We start from the raw sequence: 22,752 nt of genomic DNA on the forward strand, positions 1-22,752 counted from the left end.
GTCAGGGACACTGCTCTCAGGTCTCCTGATGGCCAGGGCCCACCTCTTCCCATCAGACCCGGCCTCTCTCTCTCCCCTTCCCTCCCTCTCCTGGTGGCTGGGTGCCAGCCGGTCCCCACACCCCCCGGTCGGGGGAGGCACCACTGCAGCCCTGACGTCTCTGCCGCGGCCCAGCCCTGCTCCAGCTCCCGATAGAGACCTGGCAGAAACTTGGCTTTGGTTCCCCAACGTCTCCCCAGCTGTGCGACCCAGGACAGGCCACGTGACTTCTCTGGTCTGCGTGGTCCTTGTCTGGAAGTAAGAGATAATGTGCTAGGGCCTCTGGGAGGCTCAAATGAGACACCGCCGCAAAGAACAGCATTTTGTACACTGTCATGCACTGTGCCCCTGGGGGTGTCAATATCGACTCCTGGGGCACATCTACAATGTTTCCAGACCCCTGCCAGAAGGGGGGTTCCTGTCCCCAAGGAACATCACTGGCTAGTGTGGCCAACAGACACAAGGCAGATGGGATATGTGTCATTTCACAGGTTCCAGCAAGAGTGACTCCAGGAAGCCTCACAAAGGCCTGGCCCCAGAAGTCAGCTGTCCTTTAAGAGAGAAAGGCCATTCCAGGCAGAGGGAAAGGCCCAAGCAGAGGAAAGTGCAAGGCAATGGAGACCCAGCCTGGCACAGCGGGGCCCGTGGACTGAGCGTGCCAGGGCATCTGGGAGGCTCAAATGAGGCCACTGACCTGGCTCAGAACAAGGGCACAGGAGTGCTCGCCAGGGAGCTCGGAGAACCCAGTCTTCAAGCAGGTCAGTCAGAGCTCAGTTTGAGACCTGAGTTGAGTTCCAACACTTAGTGCTGTGTATCCTTGGGTAAGTCACTAACCTCTCTGAGCTGTTATCAACTCTACCCAGCTTCAGCCTCTGAGGCGGCAGAGAAAGAAAGCAGCATCTGCCCTGGGCCTGCCCTAAGGGAGCTCTGTCTGCTCTGGCCTTAGAAATGGTGTGTACTTCCTTCTAGGAGGCCGTGGCCTAGCCTGCTGTCCCCCGGACCTGCTGGAGGTGGTGGGGACAGCCTGGCTGTGCACAGGGCAGAGTAAGGGCTCATCTTGCAAGAGGCCACACTGCAGGGGGTGACACCAATGAGCCTGGACTTCTCAGCCACCACTGCCAGGGAGAAACAGGAGAGAGAGTTTTAGTCCCATTTTGTGACTAAGAACATCAAGGAACGTGTCCAAGATCTGCGGCCTGTGAGGCGGATCCCAAGCTTCCAGACTCCGTATCACACCAGGGCTCCCCAAAGCAGGGCCCAGGTTAGTACTGTGATCATTTTCAGGGGTTCGCTGAGGTGGCAACAAAGACGTCAGTCAGAAAGTTACTCCCCATCCACTTCTCTCTCAAGGAGAACTGGGGTAGGTTGAGTGAGGCTTTAATCCCTCGCCTTGCCCGTCTACTTAGCAAAGGAGGAGCAGCCTCAGGCTCAGAACAGCACCTGGCAGGGACTGAATGGATTTCTCTGTTGTTTTCACTTTATTTTTAAGATTCTTCCAGTTACTCTGTATTTATGAAGAGTAATCCTGACTTTCCACTTACAGTAGACAAGCAGTTTCCTTTAAGAAATATTAAGGAAAAAGGAAGTTGATTTAAAGAAAACTATTAAGTTCCCAGTGGTGTAGGCGGCAGCCTCAGCATTACAGCAAGCCACAGAGGGCAGGGTGGGGCCGAGGAAGGAGCCAAGACCCTGTTCCAGAGCTGTGCGGCAGGGGCCAGTCACCTCATCTCTCGGAGCCTTGGGGCTCTCCTCTAAGGGTGGGATAACGGAGCCGGCACACCAGCGCCGAGCACAGCCAAGGCCACTTACAGAAGAACAAGCTGGTAACTGCTGGTGTTCAGAAGACCATCACAGAGCTCTAGTAACCGAGACAGTCTGGTACTGGCACAGGGGAGATGAACAGACCAATGGAACAGGCCAGAAAGCCCAGAAAGAGGCCACAGGGAGAAGGACACCTGATTCCTGACAAAGGTGACACCACGGTGCACTGGGGAACGTATGGTCTTTTCAATGAATGGTGCTGAGTCGACCGGTCATCGCACAGAAGAGGACTCATCTAACCCTACCTCCCACTCTACACGAGAAACAATCCCACACAGATGGCAACTCTAACTGGAAGGTAAAACAATAAAGCTTTCTGAAGAAAACATAAGAAAAGGAGCGTGTCCAAATGGCCAATAAACGGGAAGCGCCCAACCTCACTAATCCTCAAAGAAATGCAAATTAAAACCACAATGAGCCACCACCACACCCCCAGCAAAAGAGCTAAAGTGAACACCACCACACACACACACACACACACACACACACACGCCCAAGTGGAGCTTCTCTGCATGGGTGAGGAGAGTCTAAATTGGTACAATCACTTGGCAAAACCATCTGACCATATCTATTAAAGCCAAACAAACACATACTCTGTTCTGCAGTAATTCTACTCTGAAGAATACACCGAACAGAAACGCAAGCACATATTCAGCAAAAACCATGTACAAGAACGTTAACTGCTTTGTAGTATTTGTTATAGCTGAGAATCAGAAACAACCCAAATGTCCATCTACAGAAGGAAAGAGAAACGTGTGGTTGTAATGGAGTATTACACAGTAACGAAAACGAGCAAATCATTGTTGCATGCAACTACACGGATGGATCTCACAAGCGTAATATTAAACAAGAGCAGCAAAGTTCAATTCCATTTATATAAAACTGAAAAGCAGGCATGGCCCGTCTCTGGTGAACAGAAGGCAGGAGAGTGGCTCCTTTGGGGGTAGTGACTGGAGGGGCACAGGGGCCTCTGGGGTTCTGGCAATGCTACCTCTTGATCTGGGTGGTGGCTACAGGGTGCGGTTACTGAGCTGTGCGCCTATGACTTATGCACTGTTCTGAGGTCAGTTAGGCTTCAATAAACAGTTAAACCAAAAAAGCCAAGGCAGTGGCCCTGGGAAGAAGGGATGGCTGACTCTGGTGACCCTGATCCCACCAGTTCTGGGCTCTTCACAGCTCCAGCCCTGTCGGGCTGGACGCCTCATACCTGGAGGGTCCTACCTGGGGGTGGGGAGCAGGGAAGGATCCCCGGGCTGGGTCAGAGAACTGGCCCTGGCCTGGCCTTGTCACCACAGACTGTATGACTTTCTCTGAGTCTCCTCCATCTCTCAGAACACTGTGGCTTTGACACTGAAAGTACTCAAGTCCAAGAGAGGGTCCCACAAGGTGAAGGGGGTGGCCCCACAGCCCACCGGGCACACACCTCCAAGGCCTCCTCTGCATCTGGGAAGCGGGTGCCAGCCAGCCAGGGACCAATCCCCGGAGACGCTGTCAGACCGGAGGGCAGGCCGGTGCTCAGGGAAAGGAACTGAGCTGCGGCAGAGTGGAGGGGAGGGTGGCGGGGACGCCCCGGATCCCAGAGACCCCGGAACGCCAGGCGCAGGGACCAGGCTTCATCCTGAGGGGGTGGAGAGCCAGGGAACGGTGCTGAGCAGGGGAGGGATTTGAGATCCATGTGGCTGCCACATGGAGAATGCACTAGAAAAGGATAAGACTAGAGCAGAAAGACAAAAAGGAAGGCTGTAGAACTTGAAGTGGCAGCTCATGTGTGAATGGAGAGAAGACAGGTTCTGGAGCCATGAGGGAGGGAGACTCAACTTTACTTGGTGGCCAGCTGGTTTGGGGGTAAAAGAGAGAATGCAGGAGGCCTGCCGGGGTCCCTCCTCTGTGCCCCTATTCCCCACACCCCACAGTGGGTGGCTGTCGTGCAGCACAGGCCGGCAGGGTGGGCATCATCCAGTGCCGGTCGAAGGAACCAATGACGTCCCCACCCATAGCCTGGCAAGAAAGCCCCCCATCTCCCCCACCTCCCTTCCTCGGCCTCCCACTACACCCCACGCCAGGCAGCAGGGCCCCCTCCCCATGATTGGGGAAGGGCTGAACAGCCGTGTCTCATAATTCAGGGGACGCAGTCGATTACAACGTGCACATCTTGGCTGATGCCCCTTCCGGGCTGGCCCTGAGCTGACAAGCAGGGGTCAGATCCTCGGGCAGACCCAGGGGAGCAGGGACTCAGGGGACAGACACAGGCCGAGAACTAACCAGACACTGTGGTCAGTGCTCCCAGGAGTGAGGCATGCTGTGGGTAGGGTTATAGGGATGGGGAGAATGGCGGCGGCTCTTCAAGATGGAACCTGAGCAGAGCCTGGAGGCTGGGCCAGAAGCGGCAGGGGGAGAGCAGGTAGGATGCGCTCCAGGTGCAGGGAAGATGGGAGAGCACCAAGCAACACCGGAGGGCCAGGGTGTGGAGCACTGAGAGGGGAAGGCTGGCTGCAGGGCCCTTACTGGGGCACAGCGGAGCCAGGGAGGGGTGGGGGGCCAAACTAGGGTCAGATTCTGCCTCAGGAAAGGGGCTGAGGCGGTGCCCCAGGCCGGGGAACGCTGTGGCCTGAGTCTAGTGGAGAAGGCCAGATGCCAGGGGCGGGGGCCTAGGAAGGGCAGAGCCTCAGAGTTTGGTGACTGCTTATTTGTACGTTTTTGTTTTCATCAATGTGTTCATCCCTTTGATCCCATACCCCACTCCCATTATCCTCTTGCCCCACAAGCCACCATTTCAATGACATGCCTACCGCATATCTCTGTGCTACTGCGGGTGTAATCTGGCCACCCAGGACCCGGTCTCCCCCATCTACTGTGTGCTGAGGAACAGATGGGGGGGTGGGGGAGGGAGAACATGAGGAGGGAGAGCTGGGCTGGGGCCACCGGGGTTCTGGGCTCTGGCAGCAGAGCCGGGGGGCCAGGCCCAGTGAGTCACTCCAGCCAATGCCAGGCAGGCTGGCACCAGGGCTGGGAAATCCTGTCTTTCGTCTCCTCCCTCCCCTTATCGTTTCTGTCCGTGTCCAATCCAGTCTCCACCCAGCTACAGAGGGATCTTACTAACACATAAACCCAACAAGTCACTCCCCTGCTAGGAGACACAGAGGACCTGGGGGGCAGGGCCAGGCGACTGGGGTGCAGGGTCTCTCGCTGGTCCTCGGGGACAGTGGTCCTGGGGCGCTGATGTTCCTAGTGGTGTATTTGAGGGAGAAGCCAGGCTCCAGGCCAGCTGGCAGTGCGGCCTGGTGAGTCCCAGGGCCTCTGCCCCCAAGCTGTTCCTCACTGGGACTCGGGGCACATCACAGAATGTTGTGAGGATGGGCCAGGAAGCCTCAGTAAGTGGGGCGTCCCCAGGAGAGGAACCTCCAAAAGCAGCATCCCAGCTCAGGCTCCAGCGGGCAGTTGGCAGGGACAGGAAGAAGCTGGGACCCTGGCCTCGCTCCTGGAGGCGAGGGCTTCCCTAGGCAGGGGGCAGGCCAAGGCCAAGCCTCAGGCAGGGTGAGCGGCTCAGCCGGTGTGGGCACTGAAGGCCCCGAGTCCCGGGAAGCCCGGGGCAGTCGGTCACCCACCTCGGGGCTCCCAGGCCAGCACCACGTCCTGCTCAGAAGGTGCTGAGAGAGGAGCAGAAGCAGCTGAGGGGCCCCAGCAGGAGCTCCTCTCTCTCTCCAACTGGGGGCAGGGCGGGAGGGGGGCATATGTGACACCTGGAGCTGCTGAAGCCCCACAGGGGAAACAACCTGACAAAATGAGACTTGATCAGGTCACTGAAGCCACCTCGGCTCCACTGCACTGTGTGACCCCAAGCAAGCCCCTGCCCTCTCTGGCCGGCTGGTTCTCACTGTTGAATGGTGGGGAGGGGGACACCTCTTGCTCTTTTCCAATCTGCGGGGTTTGTCACCATGAGATCCTCCTTTCCTGCTACCTGCACAGGCAGCCTCTGCCCCAGCACCACCTGCCTCCAAGACTCCAGGATGGAAACCTGGTGAGATGGTGCCCATTTCTCAGATTGGGAAACTGAGGTTCAATTCCTAGGTCGAGCTCCTGCCCAACCTCAGAAATGAGCTGCACTGTTCTCACTGCACAGATGAGGTCCAGGGGCTAGAGGGGGAAGAGATGCATTCACGACAGAACCAGGAGCCTGTCTCGTGTCAGAGCTCTGCTTGGCCTGGCCCACCACCCCCTCCCTCAGGCAAAGGCAATGATGCACTCACCAGCCCCAGAGGCCCACTCAGTGTGTGTCCCCCCATCCAACCTGCCCCCACACTTGCTCTGTGCCTGGCCAAGGGGACAGCGAGGAGTCAGACAGGGCTCTGGCCGGGGTTCAGCCTGGTGGAAGAGAGAGACAGCGACCCCAGTACCAGCTGAGAGATCTGCTCTAAAAGGGCAGTGATCCATTAGACGGGGCACTAAAGGCTCATGGAGAAGGTAGCGTCTAAGAAGGATCTCAAAGGACGGACTGTGATTTCAAGAGACGGAAAAGGAAGGTTCAGAGGAGGATGGAACCTTCTGGGAGGAAGAAACCATTTAGGCAAGGCTGGAGGACAGTGTGCAGGGGAGAGGGAACAAGGAGGAAGGGGCTAAAACATTAGCCTCACAGAAACGCTGCCACGGCCGGGTTATGGCAGCCCTGAAAGGCAGGCCAAGAACTCGGGAGCGTGCCAGGGTGTGAGTGCGGCTTCTGGACGATTCACAAGAAGGTCAGATGGAAAGGAGGCCAGGAGGCAGGCAGGGAGACAGGGCTGTAGAAACGGCCCCTGGGAGGGAAGCAGGCCCATACGGCACGGCCTTGGCCGTGAGACGAAATGGAGACCCACACTACAGCCAGGTCCACAGCACACAGGCCAGGGGCTCTCCGGGGTTTGGCTGGGGGTTCTTCCTCGGAGGCACCAGGAGGCTCACCACCTCCAAAGACGACAACCAGTCCCCGGGCGAGTAGTGTGTTGGCAGCACTTCCACGCTCCGGGCACTGCTCTGCACCGTGTCACGTTCCTGCCCATGGCAGCCTCGAATACCAATGCCCCCTCCTCCCCGCGCCCAGGCAGAGGGGGACTCAGCCTCAGAACGTCCCGTCCACATCCTCATCCTCAGATGGGGAGACTGAGGCCCAGGGAGGGGCAAAACAGTTACCTTCCTTGTGCCTCAGAGTTCTCATCTCTAAAATGAAGGTCTTCCGCTTGACTAGCCCAGTCTGCCCCCACCCCATGCTCCCCCCGCACCCTCTGCTCCAGGCAAGACTTAGCCTCAATCAGCCTTGGTATTCTCATCTGCAAATGGGGCGCCCAGCCCAGCCCCAGCCCTCACAGGGTGATGGTGGGGATCACCCCTGCACAGCACTGGGTTTATCGAATGAATGTCTGACATGAGCTGCACTCCACCCTGAAAGTCCTAACACACTGTCAAATACGGGACGGGGTCTGGTCACCGGGGAAACCCACGGGCACATGCCGGCACATGCTCCCTTCCAAACATCCCTGACCTCTGGCTGCCGGGTCTCAGGCTGGGTTCTGGGGCCAGAGGAGCAGCAGGCCCAGGCTCTGCCCACAAAAGCTCCTGGGCTGGAGGGGAGGCAGACACAGAGGGTGACTCATGGGGGAAGCCAGCGGCTGCGGGCGCCCGGGATGGGGGTCCCTGAGAACGGAGCCCGCAACGATGCTGCAGTTGGTGCCTGTGGTAGGCTGAATAATGGCCACCCAAAATATCTACATCCTAATGCCTGGAACCTGTGTATGTTACCTTATAAGGCAAACGGGACTTTGCAGATGTGATTAAGGATCTTGAGACGGGCGATTATCCTGGGTGATCCAGGTGGGCCCTAAACCTCATCACAAGGGTCCTCATGAGAAGGAGGCAGAGGGAGATCTGACTCCAGAAGAGGAAAACGCGATTTGATGAGGGAAGGAAAGACTGGGGTGACGAGGTCACAGGAACGCCAGCAGCCACCAGAAGCTGGAAGAGACAGGAACAGACTCTCCCCTAGAGCCTCCAGAAGGAACCAGCCTGCTGACACTTTGATTTTAGCCCCGTAAGACTCATTTCACACTTTTGACCCCCAAAACTATAAGAATAAATTTGTGTTGTTTTAAGCCACTAAGTTTGTGTTAATTTGTTACAGCAGCGATAGGAAATGGATACTGTTCTTGACGAACAGTGTGGGTGGGTATGTGGCCTCACGCCTCTCTTCTGCTCAGGGAAGTCAGTGAGTGAGTGAGGATGAAGTTATTACTCCTCCAATTGCTCCAACGTAAAAAAAAAAGTCACCCAAACTTCGATGTCTTAGTTACTATTATTAGTAACAAACCACTTGGGTTCCACCTCACCCCGAGTGGCAGAAGAAGTTACACAATAGTGGTGGGCACCGAGGCAGGGGCTGGCTGGGCAGCAGCAGGCAGGGCAGACCAGCAGGCTCTCTGCTCAGGCTACAGGATCCTGTGGCCAGCACCCCAACAGTGATGGTCAGCTGGGTACCAATGGATGGGCTTTGCCGCTCTGGCCACCAGCTGCTTCTCCCATAGCTGGCCACATGCCCCACCGTGGCAGAAACCACAGCCCACACCCACAGGCTACCACAGCCTCAGCCACCGCCACCCTGACACCCCTAGCCCCGGGAAAGCTGGGGGCCCCTAGAAACATCTCTGAAGAAGGAGAATGGGGAGCAGTAACTCAGGCCACTACAGCAAGCAAAAGCTCAGCTTCCAGAACTTCCCCGTGTCCAAGCCAGAGGGCTGGCTTCCTAAAACACCCTGAATTAGAACCCCAAAGGGACTTGGCCCATTTTGCCTTTAGTGAGCAGGAAAAGGCAAGGCCTGAGGCCAAAGGGAAGGTGGCGCTCAGCCTAAGTGAAGTGAGGCAACCCCAGGCAGAGGGGAGCTGCGGGGGTGGGGGCCCTGAAGGTGAGGCTTGGGGGACCACTGCCAGCCAAGGAATGTTTTGAGCAGGAAGGGCAAGGGATGAAGGGACAGAAGAGGTCTCTGCGGGGGGGCTCGAGGGGTAGAGGGAAGGGGGCTCTAAAGTCACCCAAAACACTTGAGGCCATGGGGGAAGAGAAAGGCAGGGGTGAGGTGAGAAGATCAGCTGCAGACAGACGTCCACGTCTGCCCCAGGTCCCCAGGACCTGCCAGGGAGCCGTATGGTGCCCGGGGTTTGCAAACCTGCCCTCTGCAGCCGGGGGAGGGGGCGCCAAGGCCCACTGCCGAGCTTTTGCTATGACCTTTAGGGAGCAGGAGCCTTTGGGAGGCCCAGGGATGTGGTCAAGCAGATAGCGAGACCAGCCACGAGAGGGGGCTGAGAGGGTCACGTTCCCCTCACCGCTGAAGCCAAGAGGGGCTCCCACTTCCAGGGGAGGGATCCCGTTTCCTTTCACCCTTCTTCTCCCAGACTTGGCCCCTCCTTCCTGGGGGCTGTCTCCCCAGGGGAGAAGGGACTAAGGGATGCAGATGGCTAATTATTGTCAATTGTAACGGTTACCAAATACCACGGACTTCGTAAAGTGCTTTCAGCAACACGATCTACCTTCGTCATCATCATTCTCCGAGTCCCCGTGGTTAGGCAGCACTGATCCCCACTTCGCACATGGGGAAACTGAGGCTCATGGGGGAAGTCCCCCGCCTCGAGATCACATGCAGAGCCAGTCTCAGCCAGAAAGAAGCTTGGACACAATGACGGGCCCTGCAGGTAAGAGGTCATGGAGAGAGCCTTCCCCATGCCCACTGGGGGTCCAGGAGGGCCTCCTCGTCAGGGACCAGGGCTTCAGGGCTGTCCTGAGAGCCCTTAGGGCAAGCAGGGGCAGAAGCAGCCAGAGACAGCACTGGCCAGGAGCACCGTCCTGATGTCACTCCCAAAAGCCCACAGGCCTCTCACAACCACCATGTCCAACCCCCACCTCATTGACTTGGCCCAGACTTGTCCACCCACATCTCAGAGAGGGCTCCCCCCACCCTTCCCCCACACTGGGGCCCTGTGCAGCCCCTTAGCGCCTCCCATTTGCCCCCACCCCTGCTCGGGGAATCCCTGTTGGATCCCTTCCTTCTGTGCAGAGCCTAGCCCAGAGTGGGCAGCTGGGGAGGGGGGAGGTGGGGGCTTCTCCCTGCTCTGGCCTCCATAGCAACCCACCCACTATAGCAGCCAAAGAGGACCCTTCTCAGACGCACACCTGACTATTTAATGCCCTCCCTGCACACTAGTGCTCAGTTTCACACCTCCAGGCCCTTCCCCATCTATCCCTGGGCCTGCAGCGCCCGGCCCTTTCTTTTCTGCTTGGTGAACTTTCCATCCTTTGAGACCCAGCACCCATGTATCCAGCGAAATCTCCTCCAGCTCCCAGGCAGGGACTGGCCCCTGCCTGGGGCTCCAGCACTGGGTACAACTCTGGGCAGAGGCTTATCTGTTGACCCATCTGCCTCACCGGTCGCAAGAGAGGGCTCCTCAGGGCAATGACCCCGCCTGAGCACCTCTTCGTCCTGGCACCCAGCTCGGGACTGGCCTGAAGCAGCAGCAGCTGGGCCTGACCCCACCCCGCCCAGTCCCTCAGCAGGGGAAAGCAGCCAGCCAGGCCTTCCCACCCCCGCCCTGGGACTCTGGTGACCAGAGCAAGGACCAGGCCCAAAGACCCTGGGGGGTCTCAATCCTGCAGCAGATCATAGTGGTTCTCCAGGAGGCCTCACACTCATACGGTGGGCTGAGGCCCACCCTCAAACCCCTCTCTTCCAGGAAGTCTGCTCAGATTTCTCTCTCTGAATCCGAGCAATAGTTGCCCTTGGCACATCTCTCTCCAACTCTGGTGCGGGGAGAAGATTCTGCCTTGAAAGCCAGGCTGACCCAGGTTCAAATGCTGGCTCAGCAGCCCGGAGAGAAAGAGGAGCTCACTTCACCCCTCCGTGTCAGCTCTCCTCCTCGCTGTGGGGTCTGGGGCTGAACCCCACTACTTGAAATGAAGCCTGGAGAGAACCTGGCACCTGTTACTGATCTTCTGTCCTACTTCACCTCTGGACCCCACGCTGGTCTCCCCAGACTCCCAGCTCTGAAGGGTGGAGGCGGGATCAGAGAGGCCCAAGATCCGTTCTCTCCCAGATCTCCCCCCAACCCCCACACGAGTCCAGCAGCCCGCAAAAAAGGCCCCTATTCAACCCAGGAGGATCAGGAAGGGAATCCGCCTTGGCCTTGCCCCCTTTCCCAAGCCTCCAGGGACGGGGGATGGGGGCACCGAGGAGGGGCTGTGGAATCGAATGGGTGGAGGGCTGGGAAGGGAACAGGAAAGGGGAATTGTGAGGAAGAGGAGGGGAAGGGCCGGCCAAGCCCGGGGGTTAACCCCCAGCGCGTCCGCACTGGGAAACCGACTCCGGAACACCCGGGGAGGGGGAATGGGGGGCCCTTCGCCGCGGGGCGGGGGTGGCGGTGGGGTGGGGTGGGGACGAACCCCCGGGGCCGCGGCGGATGCTCGAGGCCCCCGCCCCCGGGGCTGAAGGCCAGCGCTCACCTCCTTCCTCCCCTGCCTGCGGGCTGTGCACCCCCCACACGGCTTCGTGCGCACAGGGCACAAGCACTGGCCCGCGCTGCATCCGCACACACACCCCCGAAACACACACATGAACACAGGCGCGCCCGCACACGCCTCCCTCTGCGCAGCGCCTCCTACCTGCCGCGCCGCCGTGGGCTGAGCCAGACTCTGGGGATGCAGGGCACGGCGCGGGCACCGGAGCGGGGGCTGGACCCGCCCCGCGCAGCAGCCTCCGGCTTTGGCCGGGGATCGGCTGGGGCTGGCCTGGGGCGGGGGCCGAAGCTCGGACTCGCTGGCTGTAGCCCGCCCCGGCCCGGCCCGCGGCCTCCGCCCATTTGGGGACAGAGGCGTGGTTTCCAGGCTGGAGCGCCAGGACTGCTGCGCATGCGAACTGGCGCCTCGCTGTGGCGAGAACCGGTGGGAAGTGGCTGCGGGGTTCCCGCTGGGGAGTAGGAGGGGATTTGGGATTCTGCGCGGCTCAGCTCGACCCCTCTTTCCTCGATCACGCCCCCGTTCTCCCTCCCTCCCAGCCTCGCTCTGTCCATTGTGGAATACTCCAGGAGCCCCCCAGGGCTGAGCCCAGGGCGGCAGCTGCCCAAGGGTTCCGTGCCGGGGAGCTCTGAGTATGCATTTTGTACAGTGACCCCGGCTAGGGCCACGGCAAGGGGCTGGGGAAAGAACGACCTGAAGAGGGGCGCCCATCTCGTCCCCATCTCCATGTCCATATCCATCCCCGGGGTTCGGGATGGAGGGGGGCCCAGACCCCAGAGGCTCAGAGGGCCCTTGTCAGATGGGGAGAACTGGCTCCAGGCCCACATTGAGCATTTACCCGCTCTGCCATAGGGCGGCAGCAGCAGGAGGGGCATGTTTTGGGAATAAGCTTGAGAAGGCTTGTGAATGACCAGTCCTGGCACATGGTAGGGGCTCAGGCATGCGGGCCTCCTCTCCGCGGCTCTGGGACAGCAAGGCAGACACGCGTCTGATCAGCTCATCGGAGGCCTGTATGAGCCCACTTTGCAAATGGAGAAACTCAGGCCCACTCACCTCCCCCTCCAGTGTGCCCAGTCTCGGTTAATGATTTCATCCACCTTTCGGACTAATCCGGCCTCTTTCACCACCTCACAGCCCTTGTCCCAGGCCTCCCAGATGTTTCTCCCCTGGGTGTAGCTCCAGGCCCCTCGGGAGCCTCCTATCCAGACAAGGAAGACTTTCAGATAGGCAACCATGACCCCCCCAACCACGGAACAGTGTTCTAAGACTGCGCCCCTGCCTGACTCCCCCACCCAAACCCCATTCCACTGCCTGTGCCCTGGGCAGCAGCAGCCTCCCCAGGCCCCCAATGCTCCTGTAGGGGAGGAAGAATATTCCTCTACCCTCTAGGTCCTTCTGGCTGATCTAAGAATTAAATTCACATGAGACAGAATAACAGGAGAAAATGAAACGAAATTTAATAACATGTATACATGGGAGAAACCCGTCTTCAGTTAAAGACACAGGAGGATGTCGGGGGTAGTGGTTTGGGACTTCAAAGGTCGGGAAGGCAATTCACATGGAGATGGAAAAGTAAACATTTGGTAAACAAATGTTTGCTGGGTCATCTACAGACAATGTGACCCGGGAAAGAGAACTTTGATAAGAATGGGCTTAGCAAGGATCCTTCTGTCTACCACACCTAGTTTCTATCACACTAGAGTGATCTTATGGTCCTAGCTCCTTCCTGGGGCAGGCCTTCTGTCTTAAATTCCTTTAGGCAGCTAGGAGGAGGTCAAAGTTTCTTTCAGAGTCTCTTGTCCTTAAAAATAATCAAGCCAAGGGGCCGCCCGGTGGCGCAAACAGTTGAGTGCTTGCGCTCTGCTGTGGCGGTCCGGGGTTCGCTGGTTCAGATCCCGGGCGCACACCAAGGCACTGCTTGGCAAGCCATGCTGTGGCGGCATCCCATATATAGTGGAGGAAGATGGGCATGGATGTTGGCCCAGGGCCAGTCTTCCTCAGCAAAAAAAAGAGGAGGATTTGCAGATGTTAGCACAGGGCTGATCTCCTCACAAAAAAGGTTAAAAAAAAAAAAATGAAGCCAAAAAGACACATTTTGGAGTGGCCAATTCGGATCCCCCACACTCCTCTCGAGCGCTGTCCACTCCTCCACGCTCAGACCTGTTTGTGCTGATGTGCCTCTGAAAGCCTCTTCCTTCCTCTCCATGAGGCGTGTCCTGACATCAGGCCATGTCTCCACGACGAAGCCCCGCTCCCCTTCTCCAGCATTCCCACTCCCTTGCTTGCCTGGAACTCATGCTGCCTCTCTTGGAGTCCGTGGTGGAGTCTGCTGGAGGATGAGGCTGAGGCTCATTCTGGAGAAAACGTTAGTCCTTGGGGAAGCCGGCAGCTCTGGTCTCCGGTCCTCACTCTGCTGGTTACTGCCGTGTGATCCAGGCAAGTCCCCTATCCTTTCAGAGCCTCATTTTTCTGTCTGTGAAATGGGCTTCTAGCAGACGTGTGTGGGGATCAGGTATAGGCACTTTGCAGGGCCCAATAAGGCCCCATCACGTGGGGTGTTGGGCAGCAATGCTTCTGGGCTGAGCAGCTCCTACGTGTTCAGAGGTGGGCCTGGGCTCACATCTGAGAAAACATGTCTGCCGTAGCCCGCAGACAGTGGAGTTTGGAGGATACTCGGGCCCCTTTTGTGTTTCAGGTTGTTGGAGCCGCAAGAGGGGTGCTGCGTGGTGGCTGCAAGCATGGACTCTGAACTCACTGCCTGGGCTCATATTAGCTGGATGACCTTGGGCAAGTGACCTAACCTCTCTGTGCCCCAGTCTCCTCACCCATAAAATCACTATAGCAGCACCCACACTAGGGGGTTGTTGTGGGAATTAAATGGACGTATCCTAGAGTGGCCCCTGGCTCAGAGTAAGTGCTCAGCGTGGCTTAGCTGACGTTATTTTCATCTAGCCCAACACCCTCATTTTGTGAGGACACTGGGTCCCCAGAAGCAGAGACAGGTACAGTACCCATGGCTGGTTAGAAGCCCAGGCATCCCAGAGTGTTAGAACTGAAAGGGCCCACCTCAGAGCCCATCTCTGGCAGCCCCCACCTTCTCCGGCAGATGAGGAAAGAGGCCTAGAGGGAGACAGTGACCTGTCCAGGGCACCCAGCCTGGTGGGGTGGGGGAGGGGGAGGCATTGGCCCTACTCTTGTTGGAGGGGAAGGCAGGGTAGGGGTTCAAGACAAGCCAGGAAGAGCCTGGCTTCCCGACAAGTTTGGGGAAGGGGGGGCTCTGATGAGGCTCTAGCCCCAGGACCCTGCTGGACAGTTTTCGTAAACTGAGTCATCTAATGGTGCCATCATGGGGCATGCTGTGTGGGTGCTCTTCCCTTTTAATTCTCACAGCTACATTCTGCAGGAGCCCTCATTAGCTCCATTTTGCAGATGACAGACCTGAGCCTCAGGGAGGCGCCCCAGGTTACACGATTAGGAAAAGGCAGAACTGGAATCCATACCTACCCTGTCTGACTCCACTCTTGTGCCCTTCCCCTCCACCCCTCCCCTCTCCCCTAGAGAAAAGCCAGGTCTATAGGCTCCTTGACTGGCTGTGTAGCTTCCGCTTGTATCCTCTGTAACTGGGAGCTCATCCCCTCACAGGGCAGCTCTTTCCACTCTACTTGGGAGAGTCCTTTGTCTCCCAGAGCTGATCCACTTCCCACTTCCTAGTTCTATAGGACTCCATACCTCTACCCCACCAGAGCCCTGGAGGCAGAATCTTCTCTGTTCCGGGCCAGAAAACTCCTACCTTCACTGCTCTTGTATGTAACAGGGTTTCCCAGGTGAAAGTTTTGTAATAATAACAATCCTTTTAAAAGGATTGTTATTGTTCCAACAACAATAATAATATCTTTTAAAAAATGCCAGCAGATATAATTGCCTAGCTATTGTTTGAGAACCCTAAAGGAAGCCCCTGGGCATGGGTAGTGGCTCAAAATGGAGGCTCCTAAGGCCTGGTGTCTTGGGGTGGAATATTCAAGTAACCATGTTAACCAGTCCCCCCACTGCCATCTAGCCAAGGGGTCAGGATTGCAGGGAGAGGAGCTGAGTCAGACACCACAGAACTTTCAGGTTGGGAGTGGTTGCTGATGGTATTCTCCTGAGAGTTCAGGTAATGGGAGGGTTGCATTGGACTCCAGAACAGAGCAGACATCATGGAAAATGGGGATATGGAGGACAAAACGACCTTTGAGTTGCTCTCAATTCCATGCTTCTCTAAAACACTGCTTATATTTTGTTAGTATCCTGGATATTATTGAAAACCAGCCAAAACCAAGTGGGATTTATTCCAGGAATGCAAGGTTGGTTTAATATTAGGAAATCCATTAACAGCATTAGTTTTTTAGGGCTGCCATAACAAAGTACCACAAACTAGGCAGCTTAAACAACAGAAATTCATTGTCTCACAGTTCTGGAGGCTAGAAGTCCAAGATCAAGATGTCATCAAGGTTGGGTCCATCTGAGGGCTGTGAGGGAGAATCTGTTCTGTGCCTTTTTCCTAGCTTCTGGTGGTTTGCTGGCAATCTTTGGGGTTCCTTGGCTTGTAGACACAACACCCTGATCTCGGCCTTCATGTTTACATGTGTTCTCCCTATGTGTGTGTCTATCTCTATGTACAAATTTCATGTTTCAATAAGAACGCCAGTCATATTGAATTAGGGTCCATACCAATGACCTCATTTTAATTTGATCACCTCTGTAAAGACCCTATTTCCAAGTAAGGTTACATTCTGAGATACTGGGGGATACACTTCAACAGCTTTTGAGGGACACAATTCAACCCATAACAAGCATGCACCATATTAATGATACTGAGAGGAAAATCATATGATTTTCTCTATAGATGCCAAAAAAAACCTTTAACAAAATTCAACACCCATTTGTGATAAAAACACTCAATGAAATAGGAAGTGAGGGATGCTTTCTCAAAATGATAAAATATAGACCTAAAGCCAGCATCTTATTTACTCAAGAAACACTGGAAGTATTGCCACTGGGATCAGGAACACGGCGTGAATGGCCACTATCTCCACCTCTATTCCACATAGTACTAGAGGTATTAGCCAATGCAATTAGACAAGATGTATCAATTAGAGGCCTAAGAATGACTAAAGAAGAAATAAAACTACCACTATTTGCAGAAGACATAATGTTATACCTGAAAAACCCCAGAGAATCAAGCATAAAACTAATTCAAACAATAAAAGAGTTCAGTGAATTAGCAGGATATAAAATTAAAATACAAAATTCAATAGCCTTTATATATACAAACAATAAAAGAGGTCATGAGGGTAGAGAAAACCCTATTTATAATAACAACAAAAAAGATTAAATGGTTAGGAACAAATTTAATAAGAAATGTATGGGAGCTGGCCCCATGGCCTAGTGGTTAAGGTTGGCATGCTCCACTTCAGCAGCCCAGGTTCATGGGTTCGATTGCCAGGCACAGACCTACACCACTCGTCAGTGGCCATGCTGTGGCAGCAACTCACATACAAAATAGAGGAAGACTGGCACAGATGTTAGTTCAGGGCAAATCTTCCTCAAAAAAAAATAAATAAATATATAAAACCTATTTGAGAAAACTTGTTAAACATTCTTGAAAGACACTAGAGAAGAACAAATGGAAAGACAACCCCTGTTCTTAGATACGATGAGTCAGTTATATTAGTCATTATAATATATATGAGTCATCATAAAGATATCAGTTCTCCCTAGGTTAATTTGTAAGTTCAGCGCTATCCAAATAAAAATATCAGCAAGCTATTTTATGAAGACAGACGAGTTGATACCAAAGTCCATATGGAAAAGCAAACAAGCAAGAATGGTAGGAAAACACTGGAAAAGAAAAACTATGAGGGAGAACTAGCTTTGCCAGACATTAAAAAAAGAGAAGCTTCTGTAATTAAAAACAGGTGGCACTGTTGCATCAAGGGACAAATTGGAATAGACTAGAAAATTTAGAAATAGACCCAAATACATCTTTGCTCCAGTGATTTGAGATGCCACCTTTGATACATACTAAAGATGAACTTTGTCATAAACGGCACTAGGACAACTGGGTAGCCATTTAGAAAGATATAAAAATTAGATCCCCGTGTCACACCCAACAAAAGAATAAACTACATGGATTAGGGCTCTACGTGTAAAAACTAAAACTGTCCAAGGACCAGAAGAAAACATGGGTGAGTTCCTCTTTAACTTTGATGTTGGGAAAGGCTTTCTAACTATGATTCAAAACCCAGAGGCTATAAAAGAAAAGATTGATAGATTTGACTACATGAAAATAAAAAACCCTTGCGTGACACAAAACACTGTAAACAAAGTCCACGGACAACTGACTAACTGGAAGAAAATGTTCACAACAGAACACCACAGGTAAAGGGCAGGCATCCCTAATATATAAGTAACTCTTAAAAATTGAGGGACAAGGAAATAAGAGGCTGTCAGCGAATGGGCTATCTCATCTATGAGATTTTTTATACAAACTTCATGGTAACGACTAACCAAATAAACAGAAAAGAGACACATACGATTAATAAAGAGAAAGCTAAGAAAACCATCATACAAAACTACCAAACTGAATTGGCAGTCCGAAACACACAGGATGAGAAACAAAGCAAATGCAAAAGAACTGGAAAATGAGCAATAAAATAGCAACATTAAGCCCTCATATATCAATAATCACTCTAAATGTAAATGGATTGAAATGTCTAATCAAAAGACACAGAGTGGCGGGATGGATTAAAAAACAAGATCCAACAATATGCTGCTTCCAGGAAACACCTCAGCTCTAAAGACAAACACAGGCTCAGAGTGAAAGGATGGAAGACAATACTCCAAGCTAAAGGCAAACAAAAGAAAGCAGGCGTTGCTATACTTATATCAGACAAAGTAGGCTTCAAGATAAAACAGGTTAAGAGAGACAAAGTGGGGCAATATATAATGATAAAAGGGACACTCCACCAAGAAGACATATCATTTATAAATATATATGCACCCAACACAAGAGCACCAAAGTACGTAAAGCAACTATTAACACACCTAAAAGGAGTTATTAACAATGACACAATAATAGTAGGAGACCTTAACACCCCACTTACATCAATGGATAGGTCATCCAGACAGAAGGTCAATAAGGAAACAGTGGACTTAATAATTTTATTTATTTATTTATTTTCCCCCAAAGCCCCAGTAGATAGTTGTATGTCATAGCTGCACATCCTTCTAGTTGCTGTATGTGGGACACGGCCTCAGTGTGGCTGGAGAAGCGGTGCGTCGGTGTGCACCTGGGATCCGAACCTGGGCCGCCAGCAGCAGAGCGTGCGTGCTTAACCGCTAAGCCACGGGGCTGGCCCGGAAACAGTGGACTTAAACGAAAAACCAGATGAGATGGACTTAATAAATATATAGAGAGCACCCCATCCAAACACAGCAGATTACACATTCTTCTCAAGCATGCATGGAACATTCTCAAGGATAGACCATATGTTGGGAAACAAGGCAAGCCTCTATAAATGTAAGAAGATTGAAATAATAACAAGCATCTTTTCTGACCATAATGTATGAAGCTGGAAATCAACTACAAGAAAAAACTGGGAAAGTGACAAAGATCTGGAGACTAAACAACATGCTACTGAACAACAAATGGATCATTGAGGAAATTAAAGGAGAAATCGAAAAATATCTAGAGACAAACAAAAATGAAAATACACCACACCAACTCATATGGGATGCAGCTAAAGTGGTCCTGAGAGGGAAACTCACAGCAATACAGGCCCACCTTAACAAACAAGAAAAATCCCAAATAAGCAACCCTAAACTACACATAACAGAATTAGAAAAAGAAGCACAAACAAAGCCCAAAGTCAGCAGAAGGAGGGAAGTAATAAAAATTAGAGCAGAGATAAATGAAATTGAAACCAAAACAAAAAAAAAGAAACCAAAAACAGTAGAAAGGATCAATGAAACAAGGAGCTGGTTCTTTGAGAAGATAAACACAATTGACAAACACTTAGCCAGACTCACTAAGAAAAAAAGAGAGAAGACTCAAATAAATAAAATTAGAAATGAAAGAGGAGAAATTACAACGGACACCACAGAAATACAAAGGATTATAAGAGAATACTATGAGAAACTATATGCCAACAAATTGGACAATCTAGAAGAAATGGATAAATTCTTAGACTCATACAACCTCCTAAAACTGGATCAAGAAGAAATAGAGAATCTGAACAGACCAATCACAAGTAAAGAGATTGAAACAGTAATCAAAAATCTCCCCAAAAATAGAAGTCCAGGACCAGATGGCTTCTCTGGAGAATTCTACCAAACATTCAAAGAAGATTTAATACCTATCCTTCTCAAACTATTCCAAAAAATAGAGGAAGATGGAACACTTCCTAACACATTCTAGAAGGCCAACATCACCCTGATACCAAAACCAGACAAGGACAGTATAAAGAAGGAAAATTACAGTCCAATATCGCTGATGAACGTAGATGCAAAAATGCTCAACAAAATATTGGCAAACCGAATACAGCAATACATTAAAAAGTTCATACCCCATGATCAAGTGGGATTTATACCAGGGACCAGGGATAGTTCAACATCCACAAATCAATCAATGTCATACACCACATTAACAAAACAAGGAATAAAAACCACATGGTCATCTCAATAGACGCAGAGAAGGCATTTGCCAAGATACAACATCCATTTATGTTTAAAAGTCTCAACAAAATGTGTATAGAAGGAAAGTACCTCAATGTCATAAAGGCCATATATGACAAACCCACAGCCAACATCATACTCAGTGGGCAAAAACTGATAGCCATTCCTCTGAGAACAGGCACAAGACAAGGGTGCCCACTCTCGCCACTCTTATTCAACACAGTACTGGAGGTTTTTGCCAGAGCCTTTAGGCAAGAAAAAGAAATAAAAGGAATCCAAATAGGCAAAGAAGAAGGAAGGGAAACTCTCACAGTTTGCAGACAACATGATTTTACATATAGAAAACCCTAAAGAATCCATCGGAAAACTATTAGAAATAACCAACAACTACAGCAAAGTTGCATGGTGCAAAATCAACTTACAAAAATCAGTTGCATTTCTATACTCTAATAATGAACTAACAGAAAGAGAACTCAAAAAGACAATCCTAGGCCGGCCTGGTGGCGTAGCCGTGAAGTGCGTGGGCTCTGCTTCGGCTACCTGGGGTTCGCAGTTTCCGATCCTGGGCGTGCACCCACGCACCGCTTGTCAAGCCATGCTGTGGTGGCGTCCCATATAAAGTAGAGGAAGATGGGTACGGATGTTAGCCCAGGGCCAATATTCCTCAGAAAAAAGAGGAGGATTGGCATTGGATGTTAGCTCAGGGCTAATCTTCCTCACAGAAAAAAAAAAAAAGAAGAAGAAGACAATCCCATTTACAATTGCAACAAAAAGAATAAAATATCTAGGAATATATCTAACTAAGGAGGTGAAAGACCAATACAATGAAAACTATGACATTATTGAAAGAAATCAATGATGACATAAAGAAATGGAAAGACATTTCCATGTCTTTCCATGTCCATGCATATGGACACATGGATCGGAAGAATAAACATAGTTAAAAGGTCCATACTACCTAAAGCAATCTACAGATTCAGTGCAATCCCAATCAGAATCCCAATGACATTCTTCAAAGAAATAGAACAAAGAATCCTAAAATTCATATGGCACAGGAAAAGACCCCGAATAGCCAAAGCAATCCTGAGAAAAAGAACAAAGCTGGAGGCATCACAATCCCTGACTTAAAATATACTACAAAGCTATAGTATCCAAAACAGCATGGTACTGGTACAAAAACAGACACACAGATCAGTGGAACAGAATTGAAAGCCCAGAAATAAAACCACACAGCTGTCTATGGATAGCTAATCTTTGACAGAGGAGCTAAGAACATACAATGGAGAAAGGAAAGTCTCTTCAATAAATGGTGTGGGGAAAACTGGACAGACACATGCAAAAGAATGCAAGTAGACCATTATCTTTTGCCACACACAAAAATTAACTCAAAATGGATCAAAGACCTGAAGGTGAGACCTGAAACTATAAAACTCCTGGAAGAAAATATAGGCAGTACACTCTTTGACATTGGTCATAGAGGGATCTTTTCGAATTCCATGTCTACATGGACAAGGGAAACAAAAGAAAAAATAGACAAACGGGACTTCATCAGACTAAAGGGCTTCTGCAAGGCAAATGAAACCAGGATCAAAATGAAAAGATAACCCACCAGCTGGGAGAAAGTATTTGCAAAGCATATATCCTAAAAGGGGTTAATCTCTATAGTATATAAAGAACTCACAACTGAACAACAAAAAAACAAACAACCAAATAAAAAATGGGCAGAGGATATGAACAGACATTTGTCCAAGGAAGATATACAGATGGCCAGTAGGCACATGAAAAGATGTTCAACATCACTAACCATCAGGGAAATGCAAATCAAAACTACACTAAGACATCACCTTACACCGGTTAGAATGGCTATAATCACCAAGACAAAAAAAATAACAAATGTTGGTGAGGATGTGGAGAAAAGGGAACCCTCATTCACTGCTGGTGGAAATGCAAACTGGTACAGCCTCTACGGAAAACGGTATGGAGAGTCCTCAAAAAATTAAGAATAGAAATACCTTATAATCCAGCTATCCCACTACGGGGTATCTACCCAATGACCCTGAAATCAACAATCCAAAGAGGCTTATGCACCCCTATGTTCATTGCAGCATTATTCACTATGGCCAAGAAGTGGAAGCAACCCAAGTGCCCTCTGACTGATGATTGGCTAAAGAAGATGTGATATATATATACCATGGAATACTACTCGGCCATAAAAAAAGACAAAATCGTCCCATTTGCAACAACATGATGGAAGTGGAGGGTATTATGTTAAGTGAAATAAGCCAGACAGAGAAAGACAAACATTGTGTGATTTCACTCGTATGTGGAAGATAAACTAACACAAGGACAGAGAGAACAGTTTGGTGGTTACCTGGGGGATGAGCATAAAGGTTGAAGGGACACATTTATATGGTGACCGACAAACAGTAATGTACAACTAAAAGTTCACAATGTTATAAACTATTGACATCAATAAAAATTTTAAAGAATAAAATAAATGGAGGGACAAAACCCAAAAATCCAATAGTAAAATGAGGGGAAAGACATGAACAGACAATTCACCAAAAAAGATATAAAAATGGGCCTCACACATACGAAAAAAATGTTTAAGGATGCTCAGAATTAGAGAAACAACACAGATAGATATCATTTCTCAC

At 51.4% G+C, this 22,752-nt stretch overlaps 1 protein-coding gene across 3 annotated transcripts in view; it reads right to left on the reverse strand.

The window, feature by feature from the left end:
- The window catches only part of CAPN5 (calpain 5), a 51,540-nt gene extending 39,903 nt beyond the window's left edge, over nt 1-11,637 (reverse strand). For 2 of the 3 annotated variants that reach the window (XM_058545552.1, XM_058545549.1), the window contains exon 1: nt 11,528-11,637. The gene's annotated coding sequence lies outside the window, so the exon portion shown is untranslated. Of the gene's footprint in view, nt 1-11,368; nt 11,414-11,527 lie in introns of those variants that run through there. The other variant, XM_058545551.1, reaches the window with a different exon arrangement.
- Nucleotides 11,638-22,752: the final 11,115 nt, after the last annotated feature.

The sequence above is a fragment of the Diceros bicornis genome, chromosome 7 (genome assembly GCF_020826845.1).
Source record: "Diceros bicornis minor isolate mBicDic1 chromosome 7, mDicBic1.mat.cur, whole genome shotgun sequence".
Classification (NCBI taxonomy): Eukaryota; Metazoa; Chordata; class Mammalia; order Perissodactyla; family Rhinocerotidae; genus Diceros; species Diceros bicornis.